This window comes from Bos indicus, chromosome 3 (assembly GCF_029378745.1).
Source record: "Bos indicus isolate NIAB-ARS_2022 breed Sahiwal x Tharparkar chromosome 3, NIAB-ARS_B.indTharparkar_mat_pri_1.0, whole genome shotgun sequence".
Classification (NCBI taxonomy): Eukaryota; Metazoa; Chordata; class Mammalia; order Artiodactyla; family Bovidae; genus Bos; species Bos indicus.
Window position 1 is genome coordinate 49,945,356 of NC_091762.1, and position 23,446 is coordinate 49,968,801.

General features: G+C 45.3%; 1 pseudogene; it reads right to left on the reverse strand.

The window, feature by feature from the left end:
- Positions 1–2,869: 2,869 nt before the first annotated feature.
- On the reverse strand, positions 2,870–3,519 carry LOC109556807 (poly(rC)-binding protein 1-like; annotated as a pseudogene).
- Between the last annotated feature and the right edge of the window lie 19,927 nt (positions 3,520–23,446).

The window sequence follows — 23,446 nt, forward strand, 5'->3', positions numbered from 1 at the left end:
AATCTCCTAAGAACATGTTTAATTTATTGAAAACTTTCCCAATCTGGTTTAATAAGAGAGATTTACAAAGACGAGGAGGAGAAAATGGAAAGAGTCAGTTTAGAAAACAAGACCACTTGGGAGGTGTTTCAGGAGTATGACTTGCTTCCATATTTTCTAATTTCCTGTTCTTCTTTGGGGAACTCAAGATTTTAGAACAGCTGAGATTAAGAGGATCTCTTTCAGTCTAAGTAAAGAGCTCATAGAGAGCTTGGTTTGTTCCTGCTACTCTAGATCTCCTAGAGAAAGAAGAAGAGGAAAGCGGGGCAGAAAACAGGTCAGCAGAGCGCTGGGCTTGGGAGAAGAGCCTAAGTATTTGCACCAGGACCAGTGAGGAGGAAGTTAGCACCAGCAGCCTGAGGGGCTTGTGGAGAAAGGGGAAAGGTTTTCCCCTAGAAGGACAGCAGTATCCCCTTCCTGAAACAGGCCCCAGAAGCTCTCAGCCCTCTGGACCCAGGCTATTTGGGGCTTGGTTTCCTCAGTGTGGTACTTCAATGCCTCAGGAGGTCCTCTGAGATGAATAAGACTCCTGGTATCCACAGGGCGTAACTGCTGCCACATTTGTCCAAGGTGTTTGTCAAGTTAAAGAAAGCAGAGGCACTAGAAGTTTCAGATTCAGAGACTTAAAGGCTTGTAGAGCTAAAAAAAAAAAAAAGGCTCAGTTTTCAAAGATGAAATCCTTATGTAATTGTTTGATTTACACTGTTTTGACAGAAAAGGAAACCAAGTCCCAGAAGGATTCAACTACTTGGCCGGCCATCCAGGCTTCCCTTCAGGCCTCACTCTGGTCCTCCTCTGGTTACTTCACTTGCATGTCTGAAGACACATGCCCATCAGACCCAGAATTCCCTGCCCAGCTGGTGTAAAGTCTGCCTCTAGGGCCCAGTGGGCCTCTTTCCTGGGTCATAGATGGTCCTTGATCTCTCAGGTTCAAGTCTGCTCATGGCTGAGGGCCCTTGGGAAAGCAGGAAAGTGATGAAAAGAGGGGTAAGCCATGGGGCAGCTGGCTCTGCATCACCACCGTCCAACACAGGACTCCAAGGAATCCAAGAAGTTGATAGTTGAGCCTGCCTCACCAAGGAGGGCGTTATTTAGCAGTTTCTTTGCTTAGTTTATTACTTTAAGAATTGAGACATACATGATATGGGAATCCCTCAAAGCTACTCTCCTCAGAGCCTTTCCCAAAGCTCACCATGACACCTACTCAGCTTTTCAAGCAGCTGTCTGATATCAAGGCTCAGACATGTGTGTCTCATCAGTCAAGCTTTGGCCAAACCAGTCATCCTCTTGGTTCAGCACATTAGCAACTTTCCTAAGGGACCACAACACCTTGTAGCCAAATCCCTTAGTCCTGGCTTGTGGTGAGTTTCAGGAAGGACACGTCATCTACAAAGCACTGCACACACAGCACCTAGTTGACAGGATCCCTGGCACACAGCTCTGCAATTGTGCTATTCTCATTTTCCGCCAGAGCTTGGAAATCTCTGTGGTCTTGAATGATACTGACTGCTGAGTCCATCCTCTAATGCCAGCTAGAGAAGGAAAAGATAAGAGAGGAGGGGAGAAGACGGCAGGAGCATCCAGTGCTCCACATCCTGGGTCTAAAGCAGAGCACAAGATACAGCCAATGTCTCTGTGGTATTAATATTCTCATGCGTTATTGTTCAGTTGATAAGCAATGTCCAACTCTTTGGGACCCTATGGCCTGCAGCACGCCAGGCACTTCTGTCCTCCCTTATCTCCTGGAGTTTGCTCAGACTCATGTCCATTGAGTCAGTGATGGTATTTAACCATCTCATCCTCTACCGCCCCCTTCTCCTTTTGCCTTTAGTCTTTCACAGCATCACGGTCTCTCCAGTGAGCCAGCTCTTCACATCAGGTGACCAAAGTTTTGAAGCTTCAGCTTCAGCATCAGTCCTTCCAATGAATACTCAGGGTTAATTTCCTTTAGAATTGACTGGTTTGATTTCCTTGCAGTCCAAGGGACTCTCAAGAGTCATCTCCAGCACCAGTTTGAAATCATCAACTCTTCAGCGCTCAGCCTTCTTTATGGTCCAACTCTCACATCCCCACATTCTCATGTGGGGGTCATCAAACTTTCTGAAGGGGCCAGAGAGTGCAATGAACTAAATGAATTGTTTCCAATTCATGCAATGGATGCTATATAGCAGTGGAAATGAATTAATTAAAAATATATATTTCAAAATAGATAAATCTCAAAACTTAATGATTAGCAAAATAGCCAACAGCAGCAGGATAGTAACAGCAAGACCCTCTCTGGCTACTCAATCTAAATTTTCAACTGTCCCATCCCCATCCTGACATCATACCCACTTCTATGCTTTTTCTTAAATCCTTGGAAGTTATATTATCAAACATACTGTATGTTTTTACTTTCTCTTCTTGTTTATTGTTTCTCTGCTCCCCTAAATACAAACTCCATGAGGGCAGAAATTTTTGTTTAGTTTCTTGTTTTTTCTGGTTGTTGTTAACCAAACCATTTTTAATTTTTAAATTCTTGGCACTACAGAACTAAACTTAAATGTAACATTCTGCTCTTACATTTCTTATCAACAAATATAACTATACTTCATGAGCCAAAAAGCCCAAAACAAAACTAAAAACAGAAAAGCTTGTGAAACTAAATACGAATCCCAGCATTAACAGCTGAACAGAGAATGTGATTTTTAAATTTTTAGCAAATGATAAAAAGTTGTATAGAAACTGAACACTTAGAAATAATTTAAAACCTGAAAATCACTGACCAGAAATCACACAATTTGATTATGTGGACACAAGATTAAAAGTTTATGAGTGAACCTACATTGTTCTAGCTACAGCACCTGCCCTTCTCAGAGGAAAGCCTGGCATTGATTAGATTCTGGGCCACACTAACACTGGCCACAGAATCAGTGATAGCAATCTGCCTTCCAGGACAGCCTTCCATTGGGTCAGCAGTTTTGATCTGGGCCCTGGACATCTGGCAAATCTCATTAATGTTGGTGCCTTGGCCCCTGACTAACCAATTAAGCTATTTAGAATGGTGCGTTCGTGGGTGGTTGGACTAAAGGCATCCAAACTTGCCCAATAGCCTTTTATCTCTGGAAAGCTGGAGTCAATTCTGGTAAATCCAGTCTCACCACGAATCACAGCAAAGTGATGCCATCTGGTTTAACTTAGCCATATGGAGTGGAGAAATGGTGTGTTGCCCTTGAATTGAGTAGGCATGTAGTCGTGGTTCCTCCGGGTCATGGGTAGTGTAGGGATAGCTTGCAGCATCACTGCACCCACCTTGGCAGCCCTCACAGATGACAGATATCCGGCATGGGCTGGTACAAATGGTCATGACTCTTCATTTGGGGACCCAGAGAGCATCTCTAGCATGCCCAGGCAGAGCTGCTTGGCACGCTCGGTGATAGAGCACAGCATGCCAGCAATGATGATGGCCCACTCGGTGAAGCTGCCCAGCATATTTCCCATCCCCAGTGTTAAAAACAGTGCCTGGCCGTAGGAGCCACTCAGTAAGTATCAATATTTGTTGAATTAATGACTAAATAGTGTACCCTGACATTTTTATAAAATCTAAACACGTGAAAGCACTAAAGATTATTTATAGATACATGTGTGTGCAGTGAAGAATATTATGCTTGAGGATTATGAACACCAAATTCAGGTGTGACTGCTTCTAGGTATGAGGGAGGGAATGACATTCAGGGTGAGATGCAAGGAAGGTCTAACTGTATGTGTAATATTCAAATTTCTTAAAAATATCTGAAGCAAGCATTGTCATATGTCAAGAGTTGATAAAACCAACTGGTGGATACATAGGTATTTTTAAGATTACCCTCTCTACTTTTTGTAGGCTTGAAATAGTTCATTTAAAAACTATCCTATCCACAGGACTTCCCTGTTGGTCCAGTGGTAAAGAATCTGCCTTGCAGTGCAAGGGACGCAGATTTGATCTCTGATCAGGGAGCTAAGATCCTACATGCTGTGGAGCAACTAAGCCTGCGTGCCACAACTGCTGAGATTGTGCACCACTAGAGAGTCCACGTACCACATTTAGAAAGATCCTGGAGGGTGTAACGAAGATCTTGTGTGCTGCAATTAACACTCCAGGCAGCCAAATAAATAAAAACAAATAAAAACTATCCTATCCAGAACTAATATCTTACACTGCCACCCACTACGCCTAACAATACCACCTCTATCAGAGGCCACCCTTTGCTCCCAGGAATATTCACAGCAGTGTGTTGAGGGCTCTTCTGAATGACAGCTACTCCACTTCTCCCACCCCTGCTACTGGGCCAGAGGATGCCAGATACTGAATCTCACTCGCCTTTGCATCCCATCCCTCCTATGACTTTCACGATTCTCTTACTATAAAATGGATTTTTGGTTAATATTGAACTAGGTAGGATGAAAATGCTAATTTGGGAAATGGCAAGCAGGATCAGCTACATAATTTTGGAGGCCCAGTGCAAAATGAAAGCTTATTAGAAAATTATTTAGAATTTCAAGATGGCAGTTGTGCTCAGATGCTCAGTATTGTCCAACTCTTTGCAACTCCCAGCAAAAATAGTGGAGTGGGGTGCTATTGCCTCCTCCATGGCATCTTCCCCACCCAGGGACTGAGCTACATCTCTTACATCTTCTGCACTGGCAGGTGGATTCTTTACCACTAGTGCCACCGTTAGCAGAGCATTAAATCAAGCACAAGTGCACAGGCCTCACACTCATGAATGCGGCCCTGAGGCCAGGCTTTGAACACAGAACTCATTAAGTAGCCGAATGACTTAAAAGAATAGGCTATGGAGAGGCTCCTAACTATGTACTACATCCACTCATTTCTTCCACAATAACAGAGCAGTGATTTGGAGCCAAATTGCCCAGGCAGAGTCAGCACTTCTCCAGCCTTGTGGTAAGTTTGGCCTGGTCACTAAGCTCTCTTCAGCAGAATGGAATGGAAGTGGCAGGCATGACAGCGGAGTAGAAGTGCCCCTCCATGCGCTTTCCCCAGCTCTGCTGACTGGAACCTGATTTTTGTGGTAACCGTGGAGACAAGTTCAAGGATTCAGGATGGCAGAGCCACAGATAGAAGGCCCTGAGTGTGTGTGTAGAGCAGAACTGCCCAGCAGCGCAGCCCACTCCCCTATACCATTAGGTGGCCCAAACTAGTCTGTGTCTTCATTACATTACAGCAGCCTAGCTTGATTGACTTAAGTGGTGTGATAGAAATACTATTTTTGATTCACCCAACAACCAAAAATAGACTCTTCCAGACAAATCCAATGCTATAACAACCCACTAGGGACTATAAACTGGCAGCACTAGGCTCTGGGCCAGCCCCAAAGAAACAGCTTGGCTTAGAGGGGAAATAATACATACATTCCCTCCAAAAAACTCAAGCAGCTGCTTAGGATGTTAAAGTTCCTTAACAGAGAAAGCCTGTAAACCTCAGTGTGGAAAAATAGATGTCCTCACAAGTGCTGGAAACCCTCCCAGCAAGTCTGGGATGACTGGCCATGAGCTCCGCTCCTTGCTGATCATTCACAACCATTTCTCTAGAGACACAGTAGGCAAGACTGCTGGCCCTGCAATCGAGCTTGGCAGTGTCAGATGGACCAGGGGATGAGACTGTTTTTCAAGCAAGATTGAAACTCCATAGTCATGTAGTTCCCAACAAGGCTATAAACTGTTCCCAAAGCACATAATGACCCAAATCCAACCAGCTACTCATCAGATAACATCCAGAGGTCAAGGATCAGGTGTTATACAACACAGCACATGGCCCAGAGCATGCATGCGCGCGCGCGCGCGCGCACACACACACACACACACACACACACACACACACATCTTTTTTGGCAATGGACCTTGGTTTTCATAACCACATTCTACTTGAATTTGCTCAGGAGTTTTTTTTGTGTGTTTTTTTTAATAGCTACAAGTAATGAATGCCCATAATATTCCTGTTTTGATAAAAAATGAGTCAGCTATCTGATGATGCTCAAGCAGAGGGTATCTGACCCTGGACTTGCAAAACAGAAATTTGTAACTTGCCAAAGGATACAGCTATGCCGTTGAGAAGATATTTTCAATAAATAGTATTTTCAACAATATTTAGCATATCCCCCAAGAAACTTCTGGACCCTTCATTACAGATTTCATTCAAAATTTAAAGAAGGCCAGAGGGAGACTCAATGTCAGAGATTGGATCAGACTCAAGTCTTAATGATCCCAGTCCTGTCTGCAGCCTGCACTCATACCTCCTACTCTTTTAAATTAAAAAAGCACCAGAGAAACAGACCAGTCTCAAGAAAGGGCCAAAAATTGCATGTATATACTTGTCACACCCTCTTCTCAAAAACATGGTACATCTACAATAACCAGCAAAGAGCACTGCAGTGCTGAAAACACGAGGAGAAACAAACTCTGGGCTTGAAACAGCAGGGTTGGCTAGAGACGAGATCGAAATGATGATGAAACTGTGTGTAGTGGGACTGGGGTAAGGGAGGCCATACCCACCTGGAGACAGGTACATGCCCAAGGTCATGCACACAGCCACGCAGGGAGAACCAGGGCCCGGGACAGAGGCTGGAGGACACAGAAACAATTTGCCTCTCTGATGCTCTCCAACAGCATGGTTCCATGGGATATCCCATGAACAAACACTGTTCATTCAACCTTTTGAGGAGATGAGAAGAATGGCAGATACAGGCCAAACTGGAAATAAGACAAAAGAACTTAAGAAAGCTAAAGAAGCCATTCAGAATAACACTCCAGTGCTGACACTCCCTGGAGCTCTGGGAAGAGACTCGGTTAATCCAAGGAGGCCAAACATGAGCTTTCCATCAGGCCAAGGTTGAAAAACAAAGGGCGCAGAGATAAAACAGGCAGCAGTGTTCAGGGACCCCTCACTGTAAAGAGGAGCACAGTTTTCAGAGTGTGCCTAAAACTCCAAACATGCAGACCTGGAGGCTCACCACTTCATGAAATGACTTCATTTTGGAGAACACTGATGAAAATGTCACTACTTAAGGTTAGCCAGAGCGGGAAAAGGGATGCTGGCCTTATCTAAAACCACTGAAGTTGTGGTCAGTAGCAGAGCCAGAGAGAACAAAAAAGTTTCCTTTCCCCTCACAGCCTGGGCCCCCACTCCCACGGATGCCAGGCATTTGCTTTTTCAACCTGGAATCTGAGAATTTTAAGATCTTCAAGCTGATGGAATTTGGGGCCACCAGGACCTTAAGAGTTGTAGATTCTTAGACATCCTGCTGCTGCTAAGTCACGGCAGCCGTGTCCAACTCTGTGCAACCCCATAGACGGCAGCCCACCAGGCTCCTGTCCCTGGGATTCTCCAGGCAAGAACACTGGAGTGGGTTGCCATTTCCTTCTCCAATGCGTGAAAGTGAAAAGTGAAAATGAAGTTGCTCAGTCGTGTCCGACTCTTCGCGACCCCATGGACTGTAGCCTACAAGGCTCCTCCATCCATGGGATTTCCCAGGCAAGAGTACTGGAGTGGGGTGCCATTGCCTTCTCCCTTAGACATCCTAGAACCATGAAATTCCAGAATCTCAGGGTCAGAATTATTGTGGCCAGGGAAGAGACAGCTTCCACCACTTCCTAGTTGTGTGACTTTGGGCAAGATGCTTAACATCTCTGTGCCTGCATTTCTTCATCTACAAAGCGGAGTAATAATTGTACGTACTCCCTTCTCTGCTCTCAGCCACACGAAGATACAGTAAGTCAGCAGCATACAACCCAGAAGAGGATCCTCACGAGAACGCTCCCATGCTGACACCCTGATCACAGACCGTCCAGACTCCAGAACCGTGAGAAATAAACAGCTTTATTTTTAAAGGAAGGAGGGAAGGAGGCTGGTAAGAATTTTATCAGGGCTACCTGACCATCCTGTCCAGATGCCCACCTTCCCCAAGGTGTCATGTTCCCATGAACCTATGTCTAGGTCCCATAGCTACCTTCAGTTGACCTTCTTAAAGCAGGGCCTTCACTATAAAACCCCATCCCGGAGACCATCACGCTGTTCCAAGGGCTCCTGGAGAACAGTGCCAGCCTGCCTTTTCCAGACTTTTCACATTCTTGGCCCACTTCTCATCCAGCTCATAACTCTTGATAATGGTGGTGTTCATGGCTCTACAAACTGCTGCCTTCAGGCTTTGGTAAGGATACTTAATCTTGGAAGCCCCAACCCTCGGTATGCCTGCTAGTGCTGACCCAGACCTCTGACTCCTTTCTCCTTGGAGGTCCTGACTCCTATCTTAGTTTCAGCCCTGGGTTCCTCAACTCCCAGCAGCTGCCCACCTATTCAACACCCTCATCATCTAAATCTGGCCCCCTGAATGGGATTTTGCACAGATGGGACGTAACCAAATTGTGATTGTACCCCCATCTGAAATTTGTTGCATATATAATGCCTAACAATTTATAGTAAAGTGTATATAATTAATCTCATAGCTCGGGTTTATTACTTAATTTATTATTCCCATTCCTGTCTTTTTAAAAAATATTTATTTGGCTGCACCATGTCTTAGTTGCAGCACGCAGGATCTGGGGTTCTTCATTGTGGTAAGAATGATCTTTAGTTGCAGTTGCAGCATATCGGATCTAGTTCCCTGAGCAGGAATCGAACCAAGGACCTCTGCGTTGGAAGCACGGAGTCTTAGCCACTGGACCACCAGGGAAGTCCCTCCATTGTTGTCTTTAAGAGACCAGAATTTAAAAACAACTACTACCACCAATATTTGGGTTTTGTTAAGAAGATGTGCTCAACTCAAGTAGACCCAAGCCTGCAGTGCCTCTAACTTGAAATTTTGATATATTCTCAACTGTTTCTGAGCCTCTACTAAGGGCCAGGGAACATAGCACACTGGGGAACCAGGACAAGACACAGTCCCAACTTGTGGAGCTCAGAGTCCAGTGGGAAGAAAGACAAGTCCCAGATGGTTAGGAGTCAGTGTGGACGCTGCTAAGAGGCGCCTAGAGGAGGCAGCAGCGGAGCGAACCGTTAAGAATAAAAGAGTAACATGGGGAAGGGGAGGTAGTGGAGGGAGAGTGTTTTAAGCAATGGGAGCATTAGGTAGAGGGAGACCCTAATTCTGTGCATCAGTTTGTCTAGACGTGGCGGGGTGGGGTGGATAAGTGCTTCCAGGAGGGATGAGAAGATAGAGGCAGGCATACCCACATTCTGGTGGGTTTTGTCTTCCTGGCTAAGCAGTTTGGACTTTATCCTGTAATGTATCTTGATTCTTGGTGTACATAAGAGTCAGTGAGGGACCCCATTTTTAACTATGGCTCCTGAACCCTGCACATAGAACATTAGATTCAACAGGTCAGGCAGTGGACCCAGGAATCTGCATTTTAATAACCTCTCCCTCTGCTGAGTAAATCTGATGCAGAGTATGCTTGGGCAGTACTTTTCTGAATTCAGTTATAGGAGACGGGGAGTCATAGAGGGGTGGCATGATCAAATCTGTTTCAGAAAAGTCGCTCTGGCAGAAAGTATGCATACGTGCTCACTCAGCAAAAGCCCCTAATCCTTTGATAATCCCCTAGTAACCTTCTGTTGCCCAGGGCCTGGAGCGCTCAGAGTTGGCTCTGAAAGAGATAGTCTCCTAAGAAGGGAGTCCACTGGGAAAGTTATGCCTGAGTGCTCCTGGCCTGTTGTTCTGAACGTTTTGTAGCTCCAAATCCAGGGCAACAAGAGGTACTGGTTGTGAAAGCAGGAAAGCTTTGGGGCTCCAGGTCCACTGATGAACTTCTGAATGCTGGAGGACACAGACTCTTAAAGGGGCAGACGGGTGGAGCAGACCCATGTCTAGTCTTGTTGGTGCTACAGAAGCTCCTGACAGGACAGAACCTGTGCTCATTTGGTTAATAAAGACCCAGGGGGATTTGGGTGCAAGCCACATCAGCATTTTCCCCTGGAATGCCAATAATGTCACCTCAGAGAGCTGAACCCATCCTGATTAGCATGGCCTAGTTTCTTGCAGCCAATGGCAATAAATACACTGATAAATATTTTGTGATGGCTACAACAATGACATTCCAACCAAAAGCCACACTCATTTCCTGGAACTGCTGAATCAGTCAAGCAGCAGTTCTGCAAAAACTGCCTTCTTATAATCTGATGATTCTGACCATGGTAAAACGTTCAGGCGGACTGATGCTGGCTGACAGCATAGGAGGCTGGGTGATGTTCACCCCAACTCACCACCCACACCCACACCTAGATCCAAGCCCAGTGAGCCTTTAGTCCCAGAACCTGTCCACCTTCCCGTGCCTCTTCCAGAGCAAAAGTCACATCTCTTCCAAAGTTGGACCATGCTGTGATCTGTAACATTTTGTTTCATATTCTACCATCTCAAAGGGCAAGAATCCTGTCTTGGGCATCTTCTGGCTCCCTGTGCCAAGCAGCTACTCCAATGAGCAGGTCTGAAATGACCAAGAGACCTTCATGTGGTCAGGCTGGCCCCACTCTTAGCCCCAGCCAAAGTCCTCCCAGCTCAGCTCTGCCACTGCCCAGGCACCAGACTCTAGCCTGGGACATATGTTTCCTGAATACTCCCCGAATAATGCTGTTGGCTTATGCTTACAGGATTGCCCCTTTGCCAGCTGAATCCTGACTAGTATTTTCTGTGATGGAGCCTCACTGACCACCTGGCAGGACCCCACTGGGGATCTAGAGAAGAAAAATAATCTTGTTCAGGTACTTTAAATAGCCATTAGAAGGTGATTGCATTTGGATCAGGGGGACTACCTCAAATATTTTGGCTTTTCTGTGTTAACTTGCCAGTCAGATTCTAGTCTATAAACATTTATTTATCTTAAATTTATTTATTAATTTGTGGCTGCTCTGGGTCTTCATTGCTGTGCTCAGGCTTTCTCTATTTGCAGTGAGTGGGGGCTGCTCTCTAGTTGAGGGGTGCAGGCTTCTTTCTCCTTGTTGTGGCTTCTCTTTTTGTGGAACAGGCTCTAGAGTGCCTGGGCTCAGTAGTTGTGGTGGATGGGTTTAGTTGCCCCACAGCATGTGGAATCTTCCCGGACCAGGGATTGAACCCATGTCCCCTGGCAGACTCTTCACCACTGTACCACTGGGGAAATCTGCCAAACACATGTAAATATAATTTGTGCACATGTGTGTGTGTGTGTGCATGTGTGAGAGAGAGGTCTAATAACATTTGTGAGTATGTAACTGGTACCTAAAAAGATCTAATCTAATATCTAACTTGATATGTTTACTTGAAGGGTACGTTTCAACATAGGTATCAAAAATATTTATAATTAATGAGTTGCTAGAAAATTGGGTTTGCTGCCTTGTCTGGAAAACACAGCCATTTCTTGGTCTTATAATCAAGAATTTCCACCTGGCATAAACAAAAATTACAACAAAAACCCTACCTATTGGTTCTGTGCGGCCTACTGGCCTAGGATGCCCCACAGCATGTTTATATAGTGCCATTAAGGTGGAACTCAAAGACGGGGGCCCCACTGCCTCCCCTCCCAAGTGCCTTCAGCTCAGAGACCCTACTCAAAGATGCTCAACCAGTTTTCAGACACCAAATGACAAAAGTGAGTTTCAGGAGACCAATATTTACACACACACACACACACACACACACACACAGCTGGGCCACCCTTCATCTTAACAGCTATACAAAAGGCTTTGTGTGCACCTGCATGGTCATTCTGAGAGACCGTATTTCAGATGGACTGGGCTGAGTCCTCCCCGTTCTCAAACTGTCAGCTTAGTTCATAGCCTCCAGCTACCTAAGCTGTAATAATCACATGGCAAAGCCTGTGACTCTGCAACCCACCCATGGCAAACAGATAAGGCTGAAAAGACATAATAGGTTTGGGAGGAGCGCTGATATTTGTCAAGTTACCACGACAAAAAAAAAAAAAAAGCTTTCAAGATAATCCTCTGAAGTATCTACTCTTACCCCCACTTTTTAGATGAGCCTACGCAAGCTCTAGGAGATTGATCTGCCAAATCCATACAGCTAATGAGAGGCAGAGTAGGATTTGAGCCAAAGTCTGCCTCTCTCACCACCCATGTGTTCTCTCATCTATTTCATTTAATGTAATTTGCTCTTCTTCACATTATGATGACAATATTATTAGCACTACTTCCCAGGTAAAGAAACTGAGGTTGTTTCTGAAATGAGTTTCCCCTCTGGAACACTCAAGCATTTTTCCACACTGTCTCGTAGAAGTATTTTTAATATACAAGTCAAGACTCTTAACATAACACAGAAGAAAAGCTTTTTGAGAACAAGTCCCTCACAATGACTGCTCAATCTCATCATAGTTCCAAGTAGACTAAGTCTTCATATAAACCCTCATGATTTAATATTATAAACAAAATGGTAATGATGAATAGCATACAACAAAAGAACCATGACTTCTAAACCTAAAATTCATGTCTGAAAGAAACTGTCCTCAGCTCCTAAGATTCCTGGCTAAGATGTCATGGTTGCAAATAACAGAAACCAATCTGACTTAGCATAAATAAAATGTGGTTTTATTGGAAGTATGAAATTCAATAACTAGGGCAAGACAACTTGCAGGATCTCAGTGTGTTGCTCAGTCATGTCTAACTCTTTGTTAGTTGTGTCTAACTCTTTGCTATGGACTGTAGCTGGCCAGGCTTCTCTGTCCATGGGGATTCTCCAGGCAAGAATACTGGAGTGGGTTGCCATGCCCTCCTTCAGGGGATCTTCCCAACCCAGGGGTTGAACCCAGGTCTCCCACATTGCAGGTGAATTCTTTACTATCTGAGCCACCAGGGAAGCCCAAGAATACTGGAGTGGGTAGCCTATTACTTCTCCAGGGGATCTTCCTGACCCAGGAATCAAACCAGGGTCTCCTGCATTGCAGGTGGATTCTTTACCAGCTGAGCTACCAGGGAAACCTGTAAGGGTTTCAGTAGGGAGTTTAAAGACCTTCCTTCTACAGGTGAGGCAGCTTACATGACTCAATTCCCAGCCTCAGGACTCAGGCCAAATTCTCAGAATGAGAAGTGAATATTTCCAACTAATTCAGCCAGTTCTGGAGCAGGGTTACCTGGTAGAAACATGGCTGCCAGGACTCACCCATATAAGGGGCAGAGTTTTTAGCAAAGGAAAGTAGTTGTTCCTAATATTTATTCATAAAAATATAACATATAGCTAACTCTAAATTCTAAGCACAAAATTATTGTATGGATAGAACAATAGGATGGGGAAAACACCATATAACAAGTTAGGCAATGTGATTCCTATTAATTCTCTGCCATATCTTTGGGCAATTCCTGCATCTATAAAAACAGGAGTTGAAATAAATGACCAAAAGTCTTCTAAACCCACCCTCAGGTCTAGGTTTCTGTAGATGGTTGGTATAACAGTCATTTCAAGGAGACTTTAATACAGCTATCTGAGGAATGCATATGTTTTGATGAACCCCAGAGTTTGTTTGAAGCTTTTTCCTACAGAAACAAATGAGTGCAACATCACAAGAATGTCAACATCCAGCTCTGTGAAGAGGGAAGAAAAGATTAACATGCCGATTCTGGGACTTTAGTGCTGGCCCCTCAGACCCCATTTCTAAAGGAGCTTCTTTCACGCCCATCTGATCAATGTTCTATCTGTACTTGGCTCACCAAGCAGAACACACGACTGCAATATCACATTTCTATGCTGGATTTTAGTCAGTACTTTAAGTTTGCCTCAAATTAGCTGGGAACCAGACTCAGAGTTACTGCTGACATTACCCTTGTCTTATGCTGACCAGCCAAAACTGAGCTCAGATCTTTATCAATAGAGAGAATAATAAATCAAAGCAATTTGTTTTAACCATATGCTTTATTCCCTACTGTGCCCTCCTTCCATGTCCCTTCTTTCAACCACTTTATTCTGCTACAACCACAGTACTTGGGTGTTTGTCTAAAACTAAATTAGTTTTCAGCAGAAACATTTTTAAAATTGTAACATATTTGTCACCCCTACCCACCTGCCCTCCAAACCCCCTTTACTCTGCTCTGCCTTTTTTTCCCCAAAGCATTTATCACCTTCCAACATATCATATGACTTATTGTGTATATTCTCCCATCAGACTGTAAGCCCCCACAAGGGAAGATATCTTATTGTGGTACATATATAACTGGATTTTTTCCCCTGGTCCCTGGCACAAAGCACCTAAACCCCTGGAATTTCCTGAGCTATGGGAATGTATTTTGTTAGTCATAGTGAGCTTCTTCCTGATCATAGTTGAATTTAAGCTAATAAGGTGACTAGTGGTGAGGTCCTAGATAGTTTCAGGATGGAGGTTAATGGCCAGAAACACCGACCATATGATTAGAGGTTTAGAACTTATAGCCCCACACTCAACCTCCAGGAGGGGAAAAGGGATGAAATTTGAGTTCAGTCACAATGGCCAATGATTTAATCAATTGTGCCTATGTAATGAGACTCCCTATACAAACTCTAAACAAAAGAGCTTCCCTGTTGGCTGAGAGGTAATGAATCTGCCTTCAAGGCAGGAGACCTAGGCTCAATCTCTGGGGAAGATCTCCTGAAGAAGGGAATGGCTACCCACTCCAGTAATCTTGCATGGAGAATTTCATGGTCAGAGGAGCCTAGCGGGCTACAGCGCATGGGATCTCAAAGACTTGGACACAATTGAATGAATAACACTTTCATTTTCATACAAATTCTAAGCAACAGATTCAGGGCACTTTTCAGTTTGTTGAACAAAATTGCATGCCTGGAGCATGATGTACCCTGACTCCACCAAGACAAAAATTCCTGCAGTTGAGACCCTTTTGGATCTCGTCTATGTACCATTTCATCTGGCTGTTCATTTTTATCCTTTATGTGTTAGTCGCTCAGTCGTGTCCGATTCTTTGTGACCCCATGGACTGTAGCCCATCAAGCTCCTGACTGTCCATGGGATTCTCCAGGCAAGAATATTGGAGTGGGTTGTCATTTCCTTTGCCAGGGGATCTTCCTGACCAAGGGATCAAACCCAGATCTCCTGTATTGCAGGCAGATTCTTTACCATCTGAGATGCCAGGGAAGCCCTAACCTATGGAGTCTGCAATAACTCTAAGCAGTTAGTGTCAGAATTGAACTGTGAACACCCAGATGGTGCTAGAGAAGGAGAGAATTGGTTGTTATTTTAAAAATGACACACCCAACCTCTTAGAAAAGTGTCTGGTACATAGTAGGCACTCGCCTAATATTTACTGAATGAGCAAATGATAGATGTCATCCTATATATGACTTCCATTAAAGTTCTCCTGTTTTGACCATCATCTCCTTGGGAGTCCCATTCCTTCCTAACAGATTTTTAACAGCTCAACAAATAAATATTTTGAGGTCCCAACACACGCCAGGCACTGAGGACCCAACATTAATAAAGTTAGCTAGGAGGTAGCAAGCATGCCACTTGATGCCATAGGTCTTGGAGCTACTCAAGAACTCATGGTTCTCTGCCCACCTCACCAGGATGGAGCCAGACCTTGTGGACAGAAGAGTTCTGGCCCTCTCTGAAACTCAGTGAGGTCCACAGTGATTCTTCAGCTTCCCCTCGCAATCAACAGAATGCAGCCCTGAACATATTCCTCTCAACCTCTGAAGCCTGGATTAAAATCACACACGGAAGACTGGCTATAAAGACACAAGGTTTGAGAGTCATTCTCAGCAGGAAGCAGATGGAACTCCAAGCCAGCCAAGAGCACAATTCTTTGTGTTTTCAGCAAACAAGCTTCCCCAGGGCATCCAAGAGCCAGCTGAGTTGCTCCCTCCATCTCTTCTTTTAGCTTTTAGCCTCTACACTCAGCTCTATGGAGAATTTTAAAATTCCACTCTATATATGACATTCACAAAAACAAATCCTGGTAGATGAAAGTGTTTAATTTAAATATACAATTCCTACATTGCTACAAAAGAATCTTGACCTTTAATCTTGGACGGGAGCAGTCCTTTATAAGCAGAACAGAAAACACAGAGGTAATAAAGGGAAAATTAGAGGGTTTAATTAAATAACTTTTGAAACTTCTTAAGGAAAAATAACAAGACTAACAATGTTAAATATAAACTGACATAAATATTTCAACGTAGATCAATAAGAGGGTTAATAGAGGTAATACAAGTCTTTAGCAGAGAAGCTCATGAAGCCATTCAGTAGAGACGTTTGGAGTCTGGGGATCTAAGCAGAACAGCCTTGGGGACCCCAGTGACAAAGGGTGGTTGGCACACAGTGAGCAGGTGGCCCTTTCCCCACCTCTGCCCGAAGCTCAACATCCCAACTCTGCCAAACAAGAGTTGGAACCTTTGGAGCACCAGCACTGGAGGGACAGCCCCTCCCCGTACTCCCTGCTCCACAGGCTCTTCCTGATGTAACCCAGCATGAAGGCCTACATTAACTACCTGGGAGAGCGTCTTGGCCTTGCGCAGCTGCTGAGCCAGGGACTGCAAGCTCCAGGCAGCGGGCGTTACCATGCGGGGCGTGGTAACCTGCACACGGCCCTGAGCCGCTGGCAGACCTGTGAGCGCACACCCGTGTGTGGAGCCCACAGCCTTCGCGCTGCTGAGCCACTCTTTGCTCACAGTGCTGCTCTCCCACCTGCAGGGCAGGCTCACAGCCTGGGATAAGTTCCTGACAGGCCAGGCAGTGGTGAGGACGGAGAAGTACCAGTGAGTTCCCTGCCCTGTGGGTCCAGGTCTGCACCTGTCAGTGAATAGGCCTCAAAAAACTGGACAGTGTTTTTTAAAAAATGGACACTTTGGAGACATCTAGAAATAGCACTGCATGGCATGGACTTTGACATTGGGTTTCTGTTAACTTCTCCAAGCTTCTGGGCAGATACACAAGAAGCAGGGGCAAAGAGAAACTTAGAAGTTACCATATGGAGACAGAACCAGCAGACAGGTTTAGGGACAGAGGTGAGACACCCTTTGGGGACTTCCAGAAAGAACTGGAGGACATTGTGAGGGCCCTGAGAGCCTGGTTTTACTTGGGATACTACAACAGAAAATGTCTGGACATACATATATACATACATTTCTTTTAAGTCTGGAGGGATAATGGTTTCTTGGAGAAATGGAATTATGAGAGGAGACAGGAAATTCTACCTTCTATTTTATACATTTCAGGGATGTTTCATTTTTTTTAAGAAACATATATTACTTTCATAATAGTAACATACAAAAAGATAGTCCCACTTAGAAAAACAAAAAAAAATACACAGGATACGGCATTTGCCTTTCAAGGATGGCGCCCTGCTCTAGAGCATGGCTGGTAACAGAACCAGTCCACAATTAGTCATCCCGTGTTTTGTGACCTGTGACAGGGATACATAGGAGCTTCCTAGGCCTGAACTGGTTCTGGAACTGAACCGTGTCTAGGGGCAAAAGTTGTTTTGGTGGCCAGCGTGGAATGTCAGGGTTAGTGACTATCACCGGCATAGAGGCCCTGACTTGTTCTCCTTCGAGATCTCAGAAAAACTCACTGTTTTGGGGGCAGTCACCACAGGGTTCAGAGGGTTTCTCTCTCACACACACTAGGTTGCAAGTGAGAGATGAAACCGAGGTCTCATGATCTGCTGCTCTCATGAAAATGTCCAGCATCTTCATCCAGATTCACAAGGCCTGGCCCCTGCCTTCCTCTCCAGCCTCATCTATCTCCTCTTTGAGTTTTGAACATACTAAACCAGGTATGGTCCCCAGAGTGGTCTCCTCTTTCTACCCTTCACCTGCCCCTTTCCTCACTCTTCCATTCCCAGTTGCATTATTACCCCTTGCAGAGTCCTCCCTGAGGGGCCCTCTGAGGGCCCCCCACCCCGGGTGAGACACCAGCAGCTCTGCTCCTGACGCCCTGAAACATCACCACTCTGTAGAATGGTTGCCTGATTACATGTCTGCAGCCCCCAGCTGACTGGTAGCTTTTCGTCCAGCAAGAGTGAGAGTGTTACCACCATGGCCTCCAGTTCTGGTCGTGAGGCTCCGTAAACATTTGCTAAATGAAGAGGAACATGCTGGCTTGGCCTCACCCTGCAGGCATTCTCATGGGAGGGCCCTGCATGTTCACTGACCCACATGTAAGCTCTTCACAGTTCCCGAGGGAAGGATAGTGGCAAAACACCAAGAAATAACAGCACTTACTAAAATGTCTCTTCGTGGAAGAGAACATAAGAAGAGAGTTAAATGCTCACAAAGGGAAAGAGAAAAACAAGTGTCATATATTAACACACACATATATATAGAGAGAGAGAGAATCTAGAAAAATGCTGTTGATGAACCTATTTGCAGGGCAGCAAAGGAGACATAGACATAGAGAACAGATCTGTGGATGGAGGGTGGGAAGAAGAGGGGGGACGAACGGAGAGGGTAGCATGGAAACATATCCACTGCCATGTGTAAAAGAGATGGCCGGTGGGAACTTGCTGTATGACTCAGGGAACTCAAGGCTCTGTGACAACCTAGGGGGTGGGAGGGAGGGTCACGAGGGAAAGGAAAACATATGTATACCTACGGCTGATTCATGTTGATGTATGGCAGAAACCATCACCATGATGTAAAGCAATTATCCTTCAATTACAAATAACTAACATTTTTAAAATGCTCACAGAGCTAAGTGGGACTGCAGGCCTCCCACACAAAGTTCTTGGTATGTCAATTTACCAGGAACAAGTGGGAGTCTCAGGCCTGGCAGGACAGAGAAAAGCACCGTGGGGCTGGAGTTCTCGCTGTGACTGTGGGCACATGCCTTCACCTCTCAGGCCTGGCAGCCCCTGTGTCCGCCCCAGGGTCTGTGGAGTAGAGGCTAGGTACTGGCTAAACCCTGGGGGTGGAAGGAGAAGAGCTGACCAATCTGAAAGGCATATCAATTGGGCTCCACCCAACCTTGACCTCAGCCCTGGATACAGACCAACCCAAATCCTCCTGCCTTGTACAAATGCTCCTCACAGCAGACATTCAATCTGGGTCACAGGGCAAGAATCTTACCAAGGCCTTTGCAGCTGGTGCTTTGCACAAACAAGCAAATCTAGACTGAACTGGCACCTTTCCTTTGAAGGGAAGGACACAGGCCTCCTTGCACCCCGTTTCCCAGGGTATAAGTTTTACCTGGACTTTATTTCTTCCAAGACCAGGCAGTCACCGGCCCCACAGTTCTGTCACCAGCCTGAGCCTCCCTCCCTGAGGCAACTCCAGAGCCAAATCCACACCCTGTTTCCAAGGTGCTAGATGTGGGAAGCTACTGCCTATGTTACAATGTAGAGTGTGCGTGTCCTAAGTCAATTCAGTTATGTCAGACTCTTTGCGACCCTATTGACTGTAGCTGCCAGGCTCCTCTGCCCATGAGATTTTCCAGGGAAGAATATTGGAATGGGTTGCCATGCCCTCCTCCAGGGGATCTTCCTGACCCAGGGATAGAACTTGAGTCTTTTATGTCTCCTGCATTGGCAGGTGGATTCTTTACCACTAGTGCCACCTGGGAAGTGCTATAAGGTAGAGGGGAACACATCTATTCCCAGTGACTTCACTGAACTGGGGGACAGGAAAGTTCGTTGATGTTTTTCTTCTATTCTGCTACACGCACAGGCTTGGGCATCAGTGAGACCTGGCTTCCGGTCTCAATTCTGCCTCTTTCTAATGATTTGACTTTGGGCCAGTTACCCACCTCTCTGCCACTCAGTTTTGAATCTGCAGAGTGCAGACAGAAGGCCTACCTGGGAGGCTTACAAGGCAGAGTTGTTACGGGAATCAAATGAAGCGACATCTATCAACCACACAGCACAGGGCCTAGATAGTTGCTGAGCAAATGTCAGCATCTTTACAGCCTGGAAATGTCTGCCAAGAGAAATGGGGTGTTTTTATAAGAATTTCCCTATGAGTCATGGTCAGAATTGAATCCTGATCCCACAGCCCATAAGTCAGGTCTCTTCATGCCACCTCACTCACCACCCCACAGTTCCAGCTACTTTTGATTGAACAACTGAGAACTGTAAAAATGGAAACCCACAGCCAAAGACCCAGCCTATTTCTGACCCTCCAGGAATCCCCACAGCTCAGATCTGCTATCTCTTTCTGCCCTGGCAGCACAGCACTGAGGGAAGGATGCTCAAAGTCAAGTTTCTGACTTGGAGGCTATGGTGCTTCCTCCCCAGTGAGCTTTTCTTTACTCATACTGGGACCTTCCGCATAGTTACTTTTTAATCTCATGAAAAATCCCTGAGCCTGCTTTGTAGAGGGGTAACCACCTGGAAGAAGGGTGCATATTCAGGATACATGATGACAGATGGCACCTGGAACTGAGAAGCAGAACCCCAGATGTCTCTGCCAGCTCTGGGGCAATAAACCTTTTTGTCTCTTTGGGTTAGCTTCAATTTCTTTTTTTCTTTCTTTCTGTCCTTTTTTTTTTTATTTTTTTATTCAAACCAAAGGATCAAAATGAGACAGGCAATAGAGTTAATAAAGACTAATGCCCCAAATCTATGTTAGCTTCCTCAGCCAAACTCTCCCTGAGCTGGTTAATAAATAAGCCAGTGATTAAGCTGCTCTGGCACATTCCATTCTGTAGCCCAGAAGGGATCTTTCCTGCGTGGAGGGACAAAGACACTAGATTTGTAGCTTCAGTCCCTGTTCACCTTCCCTGCTCCTGTGTCTGCGGTGTGGTGGGTGATGGGACTGCCTCAAACACCAAGTCATTTCTGGGACACCACCAGGAACAAAGAGGACCCAGAGAAAAAGAGAGGCCGATGGGGTCCTGTTGTACAGGACTGGCCCATGACGGGGTGGTACACGCCTCACACCACATCTCTGTGGTGTGAGATGTTAATTAATTAATCCTCCTAGTGACCCCTTGCTGCAGGAGCTGTCACTAGTGCGAAGGCTCAGAGGGGTTAGTGGCATGCTCAAAAAGCTGGCAGAAGCAGATCCTAAGCCCCACAGCCTGATGTGGGAGAGCATCAGGTAATACTACCTTTACCTTTTTACTACCAACCACAAATGTAGTATTTCCAAAACTTGAGAGATTAATGAGCCGTGCAGTTACTCAAGAAGGTTCACTGGAAGGGGGAGGATTTGGAGAGGTCCCGGGCAGGAGGCCAGGCACCCACGTGCTGTGAAGGAGTCTGGTGGGTACAGGAAGTGGGGGCAAGACCAAGCATAGACTTTGTTAAGGCAAAATTTTTTCACATTCCTGCTGTAATGTATCTAATCTCTAATTTAAAACATACCTGAACTTGTATAAATGAGTGCTGTTAAAGCACCTGTTAATTTTAGCAGCTAGCACTCAGGATGAGAGAGTTATGAGCAGGCAGGGATGGTCCTCTCAGGCCTTCCTCTCAGCCAACCGGTGCTGACACCCTGCTCCCTCCACATACCTGCGGTTCTGTGAACAGCGGAGGGTCAGGGTAGCTTCCACCATGCAAGCTGTTCAGGCTCAATATCTTTCTAAAAAGAAAATTGCTCTTTCTTTGTGTTTTGGAAATTCTGCTGTGCAAATGGTTCCTGCAAGTTTAAAGTTTGTTTTTTTTTTAGCTGTTTGGCATTGAGAGAAAATGTTTTATTGTTGGTTGTCCATTTTAATTGAAGGATAATTGCTTTACAATATTGTGTTGGTTTCTGCCATACATCAACATGAATCAGTCATAGGTGTACCTACACCCCCTCCCTCTTGAACCTCCCTCCCACCTCCCAACCCATCCCACCTTTCTAGAGCTCCGGTTTGAGTTCCCTGAGTCATACAGCCATTTCCCATTGGGTATCTATTTTTACATATGGGAGTATATTTGTTTTTTAATGATTTCTACAAATCAAATATATAATATTTCTCTTGAAATTGAAGTCATCTGGTGACTAGTTCAACGTTCAGAACAAGACAGTTCCAAGTTGTCCAGACAAACCAGAAAGGGCAATCACCACCTGGCAGAGCCTAGCTGGCTCCCTACGGGAGAATGTTGAGCCCACGTGGTCAGTCTCCAGCTCCCAGATAGCAGGAGTCGCTCTCTCTTCCTCACACCCTCAGCCCTGGGTCTATAGCATTCCTGAAATCTCTGCCCTACCCTCATGTTAGTGCTCTCAATGACCAGGCCACCAAGCAGGAAGTGCCTGGAGGTGAGGGTCATGCTTCATCCTCTCTTCCAGCAGGAAGTGCCTTAATGTCTTCTATGTGCCAAGCAAATTTCTGGGCCCTGGGCTACACCTGCAAGCAAGACTGTCCTGGCATCATGCTTAGGAATATAGACTCTGGAGCTAGCCTGCCTGGATTAGGATCCCAGCTCTACCATGTACTAGCTACTGTTGCCCTGGGCAAGTCACTTAGCCCCTGTGTATCTTGTTTCCCCATGTGTACAGTGGTGATGGTGACCTACCTCATAGTGATGAGAGGATTAAGTGAATTCATACATTGTTAAGTCTGTTTACACTTAGCACCCAGTAAGTCCTACAAAGAAGTTAATGTTACAGACTATAGTGATAATGAAATAGACTGCTATAGTAAAATACAAGTGCTGTCTATATCAAGGGTAAGTACAAGACTATTTTGGAGCACACCAAAAGGGTGCATAAACCCGGACTTGGGATGGCTTCCCAAAGGATGTGCTGCTGTGTGCTGTCATCTCCCACTCTTTGCAGCCCCACTGACTGCAGCCCACCAGGCTCCTCTGTCCATGGGATTCTCCAGGCAAGAATACTGGAGTGGGTTGCCATTTCCTTCTCCAGGAGATCTCCCTGACCCAAGGACAGAACCCAAAGGACAGGAATAGAACTCCTGTGTCTCCTGCATTGGCAGGTGGATTCATTGCCACTAGCGCTACCTGGGAAGCCACACTCTAAACAGAGACTTAAACCACAGGAAGGAGATTTGAGGATAAGGAGAAGCATGTTCCAGGTTGAGTGACTTCACGTGGAAAAATGTGGGGGCAAAAGTCCACACTTTGTTTGGTGAGTTTGCTTCATTTTAAAAAATGATGCAAACAGAAGTTCAGTCACTGAGTAACAGTTATCAGAGTTAGTAACATGCCTTCTGTCCGTTGAACCATTAATGAACAAACAGAAAATTCAGGTTCTGATCCCCACAGCAAGTCTGAACTTAAGGCATCTTTGAAGGTCATACCAACAAGGTCACAATGGCTCACAAGTTCTCTTTTTATTTTCAGTAGGAAACAAACATGAACCTCAAATCTTTAGGTTAATTGAATTATTTCTTGAACGATTTCTGGTCTATAGACTCCCTAAGAGAAGACATTATTGTTTTTACTCCCCACATCACCCCCAGCACACCTTCCACACGGTAGGTATCCAGCAAAAGCCTTTTTTTCTTTTATACTTGAATGCATTGAATTTTAATTTGCATCTCAATATTTTTTAATAAATGCATTTTAAATGCTGAATGTTAAAAT